Genomic DNA, 9,543 nt, shown 5'->3' with positions numbered 1-9,543 from the left:
CGATTGTTTTCAACCCTGGTTCTCTTATTGCGGTCGGGGCCAACGTGCAGCGGAATACGCGGCCGCAGCCAACGGCCAGACGACCCTCTTGCGGAGGGAACAGCGACTGCTCGCGCGTGCGGACGGGGCCAGACGATGCTCGGAATTCATGAGACAAAATTGATGATTACGACGTCCCGTAGCCCTCGTCTTTTTCTCTGCATCATGTGTACTCTGGCTGCAGTGGTGCAGTATTGCACCGGTCCGCCGCACAACTCATACACCGGCCCCTCGTCTCCGTTATCTACGGCTACTATTCCCTCGACATATTTCGGTATACCTACTCGTAAACAAGGATAACTACTCCCGTATATCCTTCGCCTCCGTAACCTTTTCATCCCGATTCTACTCACTCTTCTACGTTCAAGTGAACTGACTCGATATTCTTTGCGAAAACTTTTATCGCGCGAAGGAACTTCGAGAAGGTAATTCTCCGGCTTGTTTCGTACAGCGTATCATCGTTACATCTTTGGGTTGTTTTCTTTTCAGCCTGGTTATACCGTCAAATTAAATCCGCGAAATGGACGCATCTTCAACTGGAAATTACTGACTTTAGATCAACGAATCGAATGTTTCATATGATTTTTGCGAAGCGTCAAGTTGATCAATCGGTCGTTAAATTTCAAAATAATACCCACAAGAAGTTGAGCGAACATTCTCGGAACAAATGAAGCGTTTAAAATTATGAAGACCGATTACACCGTGCTTGGTATGTGCTTATAGCATAGCTCCCAGAGTGTAAATCGTGATTTATTCGTAACACGAGATTCACGCAATCGCGAAATCGTATCTCCTTTTCCTGTAAGCCACACCTTCCATCATACACGTGCAAATGTATTATATGAAAGATATTGTATAGAGACCGCGGTGATACGAGATCATCGGATTTATGCGGCGTGTAGGAAAAGAAAAAAGATGAAAAAAAAGAGTGAAAACTTCAAAGAACCGTGACAATCCGTGACTCAGTTCGCTCGGTATTCACCTGATCTAATAAACCCCTTGGTAACCATGTGTTCTCGGCATCGAATATGTACATAGAATACAGAATTTCGCCGCAGCATAGTTCCCCGGTCGCTGAAAACTTGTTCCTCCTACCGGGCTCTGATTGCGAATCTTGTTACGCGGACTTTATGCTGGCACACGCTTTCTTGCCTCATGTGCACACATGCAATCCTCGAGCAGGCGAGACTAGACGTAGATATAGGCTTTGAATCCCCCATCCGCAGATTTTTAACGACGAACTCGATGGAAACAGGGAAGGGAAAAATGTCGGTAGGTATTATTCGAGCCATGGTGTTGAATTTTGGAAATGTTTCGGACGAGTATCGAAACTCATGCGAGAGATTCGGTGATTGAAAATTTTTTCAGTTCACTTTTCAGGATGCATTTCCCGTTCGTTGATCGATTAGTGTAAATAATTAGTACGGGAATAAAAGTACTCCATTTCGAATATCAAATTTGGTGTGCAATTCAAGCTTGAACTGTTTTGAATATACCGAGTTCTTAGCTAATTATCAACTATATTTATGAACAGATCGTTATTTTGATTAGCTAAGAGTCAGATAAGCAAGGCAATCTGCGACGAGGTAGTCGTCGTATAACAATCGATCAAGGGACTCCTAAAATACATAATTCCAGTAGCGAATCAACTTGATTATTACAGTATTACAGTCTACATCGAATTTGACATGAAAAAAACATCGATAACAAGTTGTAACTCAGTATGGGAAGTGAAAAAATAAATGGTAACACTCCAATTAAAAATTGGTTTACACGCTGTTTAGTGAAAGCTGTATTTCCATTATTTCGATTAAATTTAATTGGAAAAGCAATCTTTCACCGATCGCGGTATCGGTTACTGCAGTAATTTACAATATATGTATCGAACAAAAATTTTCATTCCAATGCAAGTATGAATCGAAGGGATCAAATCTCCTCGGAAATTCCTGCAAGCGTACGAGCTGGCAAAGCTGTGCATCAGATTCGAGGTTCGTGCAGACGATAGAAGAAAAAAAAAAACGGAAGAAAAAAATTGATGGAGAAAAATCAACGACCGTGTAACATGAGGCGAAAAAGTGGCCGCTCGAATCGCGGTCGGCGTGGAAAGCTTCGTGCAATCGTATACGTATTGGTTTTATGTACAAACGTTACATACGCGGTGATGATGAGGCGTGTAAAGCGACTCGTGGCACTCGACACCAAAGGCGCTGGTTCTAATATCAGACCATTAAGCTCAATTAAACGGATGCCTGATGATGCACATTCCGTCTGTATAATACACACATCGCGGCGGTATTTTACGCACGTTCTCGTTGCGATAAACCGCTCGAGCCGCAGGGACGAAAGTAAAATTGAAGAATAACAGAAAAAGAGATGAATGATTAACACGGCGGCGAGAAACCCGTCCATAATTTTATTGACCCAATTAATCCGTATCTGAAGAACTCATTTTATAATGTACTATCTCCTCGTTTTTTTTTTGTTTTTATTTGTTTTTTTTTTTACCAATTTTCTACCGAATATCAATGTTACAGAGCTTGCCGATATTCGTACAATATCTTTTACTTCTGGATTCGAAAATTGCGGTACAGATACCGTAAATTCAGGATAAATTATCAACTTCTATGAATCTTGCGAGAAGTTTTTATCATCCCGTTGTAGTCTGACGTCTTTCTGATTTTTAATTCTAGGTTTCGAACGCGTCGAATCAACTTTGCGCAGGCTTCGCGGATCGAATTGCGAAAAGCGAGCCGCCGCACGCAAAGCTTGACTGGGAATTTTGCACGCTTGCAAACTTTCCGCGCGTCGCGTCGCAGTTGCAGCTTCTGCGGCTTAGAGGGCTCGGTTTGTGGGTGAAAGTGTACACACGCATTACTTGCCAACCCGCTAAGCGTGAACGGGAAAATTAACCAAATAGTAAACATAATTAGTCGGTGTCACTCGTCGTGACCAAAGAATGAAAACACCGGGTGGAACTCTCACGGGATCTAGTCGAACCCTCGCTGAACCATCGGCGCTGTACAATCATACGTTTAATTCGTCCCGATCCCCTTTCCACTCCCTTAATTGGTAATTGCTCATGAAGCCCTAATTATGCTTGACGAAAATACGCCGACTATTTCAATCCGAGAACCGCGCGTAGCAGAATTAGGTAAACCCTGCTCATCGCCGTCTCAAAAAATGTCTACATACATAAAACATGTCTCTTAACCTGTCTGTCCGTATGTTTACTTATAACTCGAGAACTACTGAACCGATTTTGATTCTTTTTTTTTCTGTGAACAACTGCAACGTCTGGTCAGATTTTAGACTACATTTCGTTACAATCAGATCAATAGTTCAGAATGTACAACGATATTTGTAACCCGAGTTGGAAGGTGTCAGAAGAAGAGGTAAAATTCTGTTTTTCGGAACTTTGAAACCATTTCTATCAAGCCTAGTGAAATGATCTTTCCTGCGATGAATAATTTTAGGGAATATTAAGTCTGTTGCAGTAGGCCATTATTTTTCCTCTGAGAAAATCTTTTGTACGAGATTCTTCTTGAGACATCGACCGACGGTCTGCTTGGCGAGATGTTTGAGGATGAAATATCTCGGCTAGACTAACCGGGACGGTTTTACAACTTGGCATAATGAAAGTCGGTGAACTGAGAACGGTTATAATTCGTTACGGATTATATTGGAAGCCAATTATTGAGGTGTGCAACGCCGAGTGTAGGTCGCTTATCATCGTACGTACCGCGAGCTTGCCGAGCTCCAGACGCGATGCAGCTGTGCAGCCGACCGCTGCTGCAATCGTCCCATGATTTTTATACTTCGATTTAATACCCCGTAAGTGGCGCGATAATAATTCTCATCCTATGATTATTTCCATATAACATATTCAAAATTCTTTGATCCCAGTCGTTGCAGTTGATGTATAGTAAATGTTTCGCGGTATGGAATGTGGGATAAATGGCAAGCATCTCAGAAAAAAACTACTTGAAGATAAGGATGGGAAAGGAAAATAGTACATTGTGTAACAAGGAGACAAACTCCGTCTTTTCGGGTCGAGTGTAAGTTTGCGATGTGAGTCGTAGGTGAGCACGCATGAGCCGAAAACAAATTTTGGAAATACGCGAGGCGAAAAGACCGTTGCTTCCTTGTTGCACACGATTATTTATACGGCAAAAGTGTGTTATGCATTTTTTTACTAAGCATGAAATTGAGGTTAGGGTCGCGTAATGTCAAACTTGTTCGTGACAGCGCATGCGCGCAGTGCAGAAAAGACCACTTTCAACTCTTACCCCTAAAAGTGGTATCTTCTATACTTTGCGCACGCGCATTCGCAAACACACTCGATCGTCATAGAAATGGGTATTTCGCGTACGGAAAACACGCATGGAAAAACACATAAACTAGCACGCGTTACATAAAAGCAATTGAATATTTTCAGATTTTACTAGTACTGTTAATTCGAAGGTGCAGAAGAGATGATGGCTTCAAACTGCGCCGTTATGCAAAGTTGTAAATTTGGTTCTCGTTTCTTAACGCTACAAGTGAGTTTGGAATTTTTCGGACCAGTTAAATGCCCGAAGTGTCCATTTTACCAACTTTAGCCGAGAGACTCTAATTCGAGGGTTTCAGATTCCAACACGCCGGGTGTACGTAATGTTTTTGTGTGAATTCTCTCACGATCCCGCGGTCAGTACGACCAACGACGTACGTTGTTAGACGTTATCGCGGCTGGCGTGTCTCTTTCTTTGTCCGCGTTCCTCGTATAACTGACGTTGGCGTAAATCATCGTCCAGTGCGTCATGTAAATCGTACTGCTCGAGGAAGACCGGCTTAAAAGCCACCTCGTACGTCCACCATGAGAGGCAATTTAAGGGGTGGGCCCAACCCTGAATGCGCTATAACACATCCGTGCGCAGGTGTTAAAACTCGAAATTGTCATCGGGTCCTGAACATTCCAACGTGGGCTGATAAGTTTTTGGCAAAAAATAATGGCACGGACTCATTGAAATGGTCTTTGATGTAAAATACGAAGCTTTCGTCAAAACGTCCAAAAATTAAACTCTTCATCGCTGTGTATTCTTTGCTTGGGTCAGAGCCGAAAGAAGCATTGTTATTACGTTATTTTTTTCCGTGACTCCCATTAGCCGTTCGACCATCTGGCCATTTAACTCGCGTTGGCTCGCCTCACAACGTGTTGCAATTCTCGGGCATTATTATGGGGGATATTCTTCAGCTCGATCTCGAGCCCGGCACGTGCTGTGTAAGTACTGTAGTTTGCAAAATCTGGCACAGTGATACTCTTCCGACATTTCGTATTATACCTACAGTCCCCGCCGGTTAATCAAGCAATTGTGTGTACAATCATTCGGTAATGATTAATTGTAGCCTAGCTGGTAGGGAGCAGCGGTAGAAAACACACTCGCAATGTAAATCCACGTCTCAGTTACATGTCCTGTGGCAATATTAACCTACAGCCATTACTTAATATATTCTCTTGGAAATCGTGAGTGGTCACTTTTTACTCTCAATTTTCTCTACAGGTACCTAGATTTATCAGTTCGTTAATTGAATGATTAATCCAGTAATTAACCTACTAGCGATGAGCACGGATTTATCCGAGCGGTTGTAACCACTGGTCGATTTGTATTGTATACGTGTACCTACCTACATCAGTTTTCAGAATTGCGAGTTTTCAAAAGAATTTACATAATTTCATAAGATTAAAAGTTTCTGTTTGTTATTTTCAAACATCTCGTGGAGTCTCATAAGTTTCAAAAATCTCACCAGATTTCACTGGATTTTGAAAGATTTCAAATAAAGTGCAAAAATTTTAAAGATTCCAAAAAGTAAAATGTTTTCAGGAATTTCAGAAGAAAGTTCAGGATTTTTAGGAATTTAGATGAAAAGTGCAAAGTTTTCGAGGATTTAAAAAAAAAGCACAGAATATTCAGGGATTTTAAAGAAGTACAGAATTTCAAGGAACTCCTATAGATTCCGCAAAATTGCATTGAACTTTATAAAATTTGAAGAGGTTTCACAAAATTTTAAAAGATCTTACTGGGGTTTTAGAGATTCGATAAGATTTCACGAGTGATGTGCAATAGATTTCAAAGCGTGGTAAACCCTTCGGGTCCGTCCGTAATTGCGCAACTGAAGTGAACAACAGCTCGGAAGAGTTTTCGAATTAAATTTATGACCGTAGGGACACCCGGTAGACGAGTGAGCAGCGCACCTGGTGCGCGTACCGGGCTAGGATATTATTATACAACAATTACACCGTAAGTTTCTGCCATTACAAGCACTTAACCATCGCAGCTCGCATCCCGCATATAAAATGTGCAAAATCTTCACGGCCTGCAGGAATGGCTTCCTCCGCGTGATGGCACCCATCTACATACACCTATAGCATCGCAATCCTCGCCGCGGCAGACGTGAACAAAGTCTCTCACGTATTGTTTACCCCTTTTTTCAAAACGAGAAGAAACGATCCCGCGAAAGGTCCATGCACGCTTGCAACCGAGTTTGCAATGTCCTGCGCGATGATAATTGTAGGTTCGCAATAATCGTACGGTATAAAAACCGGATGCTGAACCGGCGTAAAGGTGCAAGCAGGGGCAATAAACAGACTCTATTTACACCTGTACAGTTTGTAATATATACGTGTAGTAAAACCTCGATTAGCAATAAAGGTGAAAACGGGTTACACTCTGATTTCAAGGATTCATCGCACACCCGCCGGCTGGTGCCGTGGCTCTGCGATGCTGACGGTAAGTCCCGTAGTTATCCGTTAGCCGCGTCGAATCGCGTTTGTTGCACATCAAGTTTCCTTTATAGACCCGCTTTGCAGTCTTCGATGCACTTTGATTTGGATGCGCGTCAACTTTCGCATACCTTTGATACCTATCCATATCTACTCAGCAGCCCGAGAGTTGTTTAAAATTAAAAACTATATTTTTCGTTATTATGTAGGTACAGCAATACATTCGGTAAAGCATTGGGTATAATGTAGCGAATTTCGGAGATCTTCAAAGCTGTTTGGTACCGTTTACTGAACTATCTCAAAACTGGATCTTTCTATTCACCCCCTTTCCATCCATTCAACCATAATCCCAACAGTACTTAATCCGAGATGTCGAACCCTAAGCGAAGGTAGCGAGTTCTTGTTATTCATCCATACATTCAACCATCATATTGAAATTACTTGAAGTGAACTTTGGAAGCCCACGTTGAGGTGGTGAATCTTTTCCACCCGTCCATCCATCCGACCATCATCTCAACAGTACTCGAACCATGATGTTGAGCGACGCGTCAAGGTGACGAGATCTCGAATGCAGTTGGACAGTTTCTTAGCGTGCAAAACGTTAGCGAGTGCATTAGCGCTACGTTAGTGTCGCACAACGAAGTAATTGCCGCGTTAAACCGTGATGCGAGAGTGATACAATTAGGTTTCTTCATATCCGGTTGCGTTTCGTTTTTTCATTTCCCGACCACTCACCCTGCGCATCTGTCTCCGTATCGCGTATCAGGGCTCTGCCTGACCTCGTGGATGAAAATCTACGCGTTACGCCCAGGTAGTCGAGCCACCGCGCGACGCGTGACGTAGATGCGCACGCGCTACTCGCTGCGCTGCGCCGCGGCGACATGCGTGCGACAGTGCGTGTCTCGGGGCTCATTAGGTATGCGCCTAACGTGCGCTGCCCTCAGATCTCGTGCGATATAATTTTCTAGTTCCAAGCCGGTCCCGGCTCCGCCGTATGTCGCGCGCTTGCAGCCTCTGCTCTTATACCCGCCTAGCTCGCTCTGACCGACCAGCAATTATTTCACCCTGCCCTCCACGGGTCCAGGATAACCGTCATATTGCCGAGTATGCATTATACGATTTGCTAGTGGATGGTCAGGTTGAAATTTTCCTCCCCGTTGAGCATTCGAATTGACGTAATACTTCAAACGTAGCGTTGAGAAGCGCATTTGTCGAAATATTCAGGGGTAGCAAGAAAGCGAAATATAACAACATTCTATTAGGGTTGTGCAAAAGTTCTTGGCGTTCTTTTATAGAAAATAGTCTTTTTGCTTGCGCATCTGTTTTACCGCGATTAAATTGGGACAACATGCAATGGCGAATATACATTTTATCGATTTACATTTTTTGCACAAACTTTCACGATAAGAACAAGCTATTTTCTCTATAGGTTATGGTCAGTTTTGGAACTCATACAATACAGATATGCTTGCGATAGAAGAGCAAAATCTTGAACAGAACCAACGTTAGGTATCGTCATCCAAGTGCAACGCCGAGAACTTTTGCACACCCCTAATAAAATAATGAATTTATTATCGACCAAACTTTTCTTGTCATTCTTTTGAAATGAAGGCGAAACTAGACAAGACTACACCTAGATTTGTGGTGGTCAGTTCCGCAGATTCAATGCAACTTGCTGTGCCAGTTGTTTTCTGATGTTGTAAAGACATACAATGTACGTACATACCATATCAGTTCTCAGCTCCAGCTGTCGAAGTCTTGTCAGCCCATCACTGGCAGTTTCGATGTCGTATCTTGAGAATAGTAGAATCACCTCATCCGGTAACCTCAAACTCTAAGATCATGAATAAGTCTTCCTTCGTATCCTTTCCTGAAAAAGTGCAACAAAAGTGTTTCAATTGCGAAACGGTTTTATTTAAGTAAATTCCCGAGAGCGTTAAAAGAATGGAATACAATAAGTTGTTTTCAAAACTACCCGAAATCAACGATCATTAATTGACTTCACAAAATCCAGATAATGTCCGAAAAAAATCCGCATTTTCGATCCGGAGTAAATGCACGAGCGTACAACAATCCTGATAAAAGCTTCTAAAATCGCGAAATCGGTATTTCACAAATAATTAAATCGCACTGTCGCGGTTTGCTGGGTAACCGCATCGCCGTGGTTCGCGTGCGTTACTCGGAATTAAGTTGATGGTTGTAATCCCGAGACCGCATGCCAAAGCTGAACGGCTAAAGCCATTGTGAACAGATAGCGGTGGTTCCTAGGTTCACTTCTGACTTCGAGAATGAGGAACTGTCGCTTTCCTACGTCCAGCGTAATGATGTAAAAAGGAAACGAAGATGGACGCTCGGACATTTTGCCTTCTCCCATCAGTGCTTTAGCGTGAAACTGCATAGCAATGAGCGCATACCTTCGTTGCGGTTACTCGTAAACGACTGCTGCTGTATTGTCATCGATGATGCACCTCGAGACTGCGTTCAAATGAGAAACAAGCCAGACGGCTGAAGCAGACAACCGGCTGCTTGTTGGTGACAAAAATCGGACTTATCAAGGGCCTCGGGGGCACAAAATCACGGCCAATGAAACGTGAACTACGATTTGAGGTAAGCGTTTGCCGCGCCGGTTGAAGTAAAAGTTTAAGGGACGTAGGAAGCGGTGTATGAACGAGCGGACTGCAAATGATAATATTTGTCTTTAGCGTTTGTTCAAATGTTTGAGAGAGGTTTGGTCAGGTGGAGAAGGT

Source organism: Neodiprion lecontei, chromosome 5, assembly GCF_021901455.1.
Source record: "Neodiprion lecontei isolate iyNeoLeco1 chromosome 5, iyNeoLeco1.1, whole genome shotgun sequence".
NCBI classification, from domain to species: domain Eukaryota; kingdom Metazoa; phylum Arthropoda; class Insecta; order Hymenoptera; family Diprionidae; genus Neodiprion; species Neodiprion lecontei.
This window is presented reverse-complemented; position numbering follows the sequence as displayed.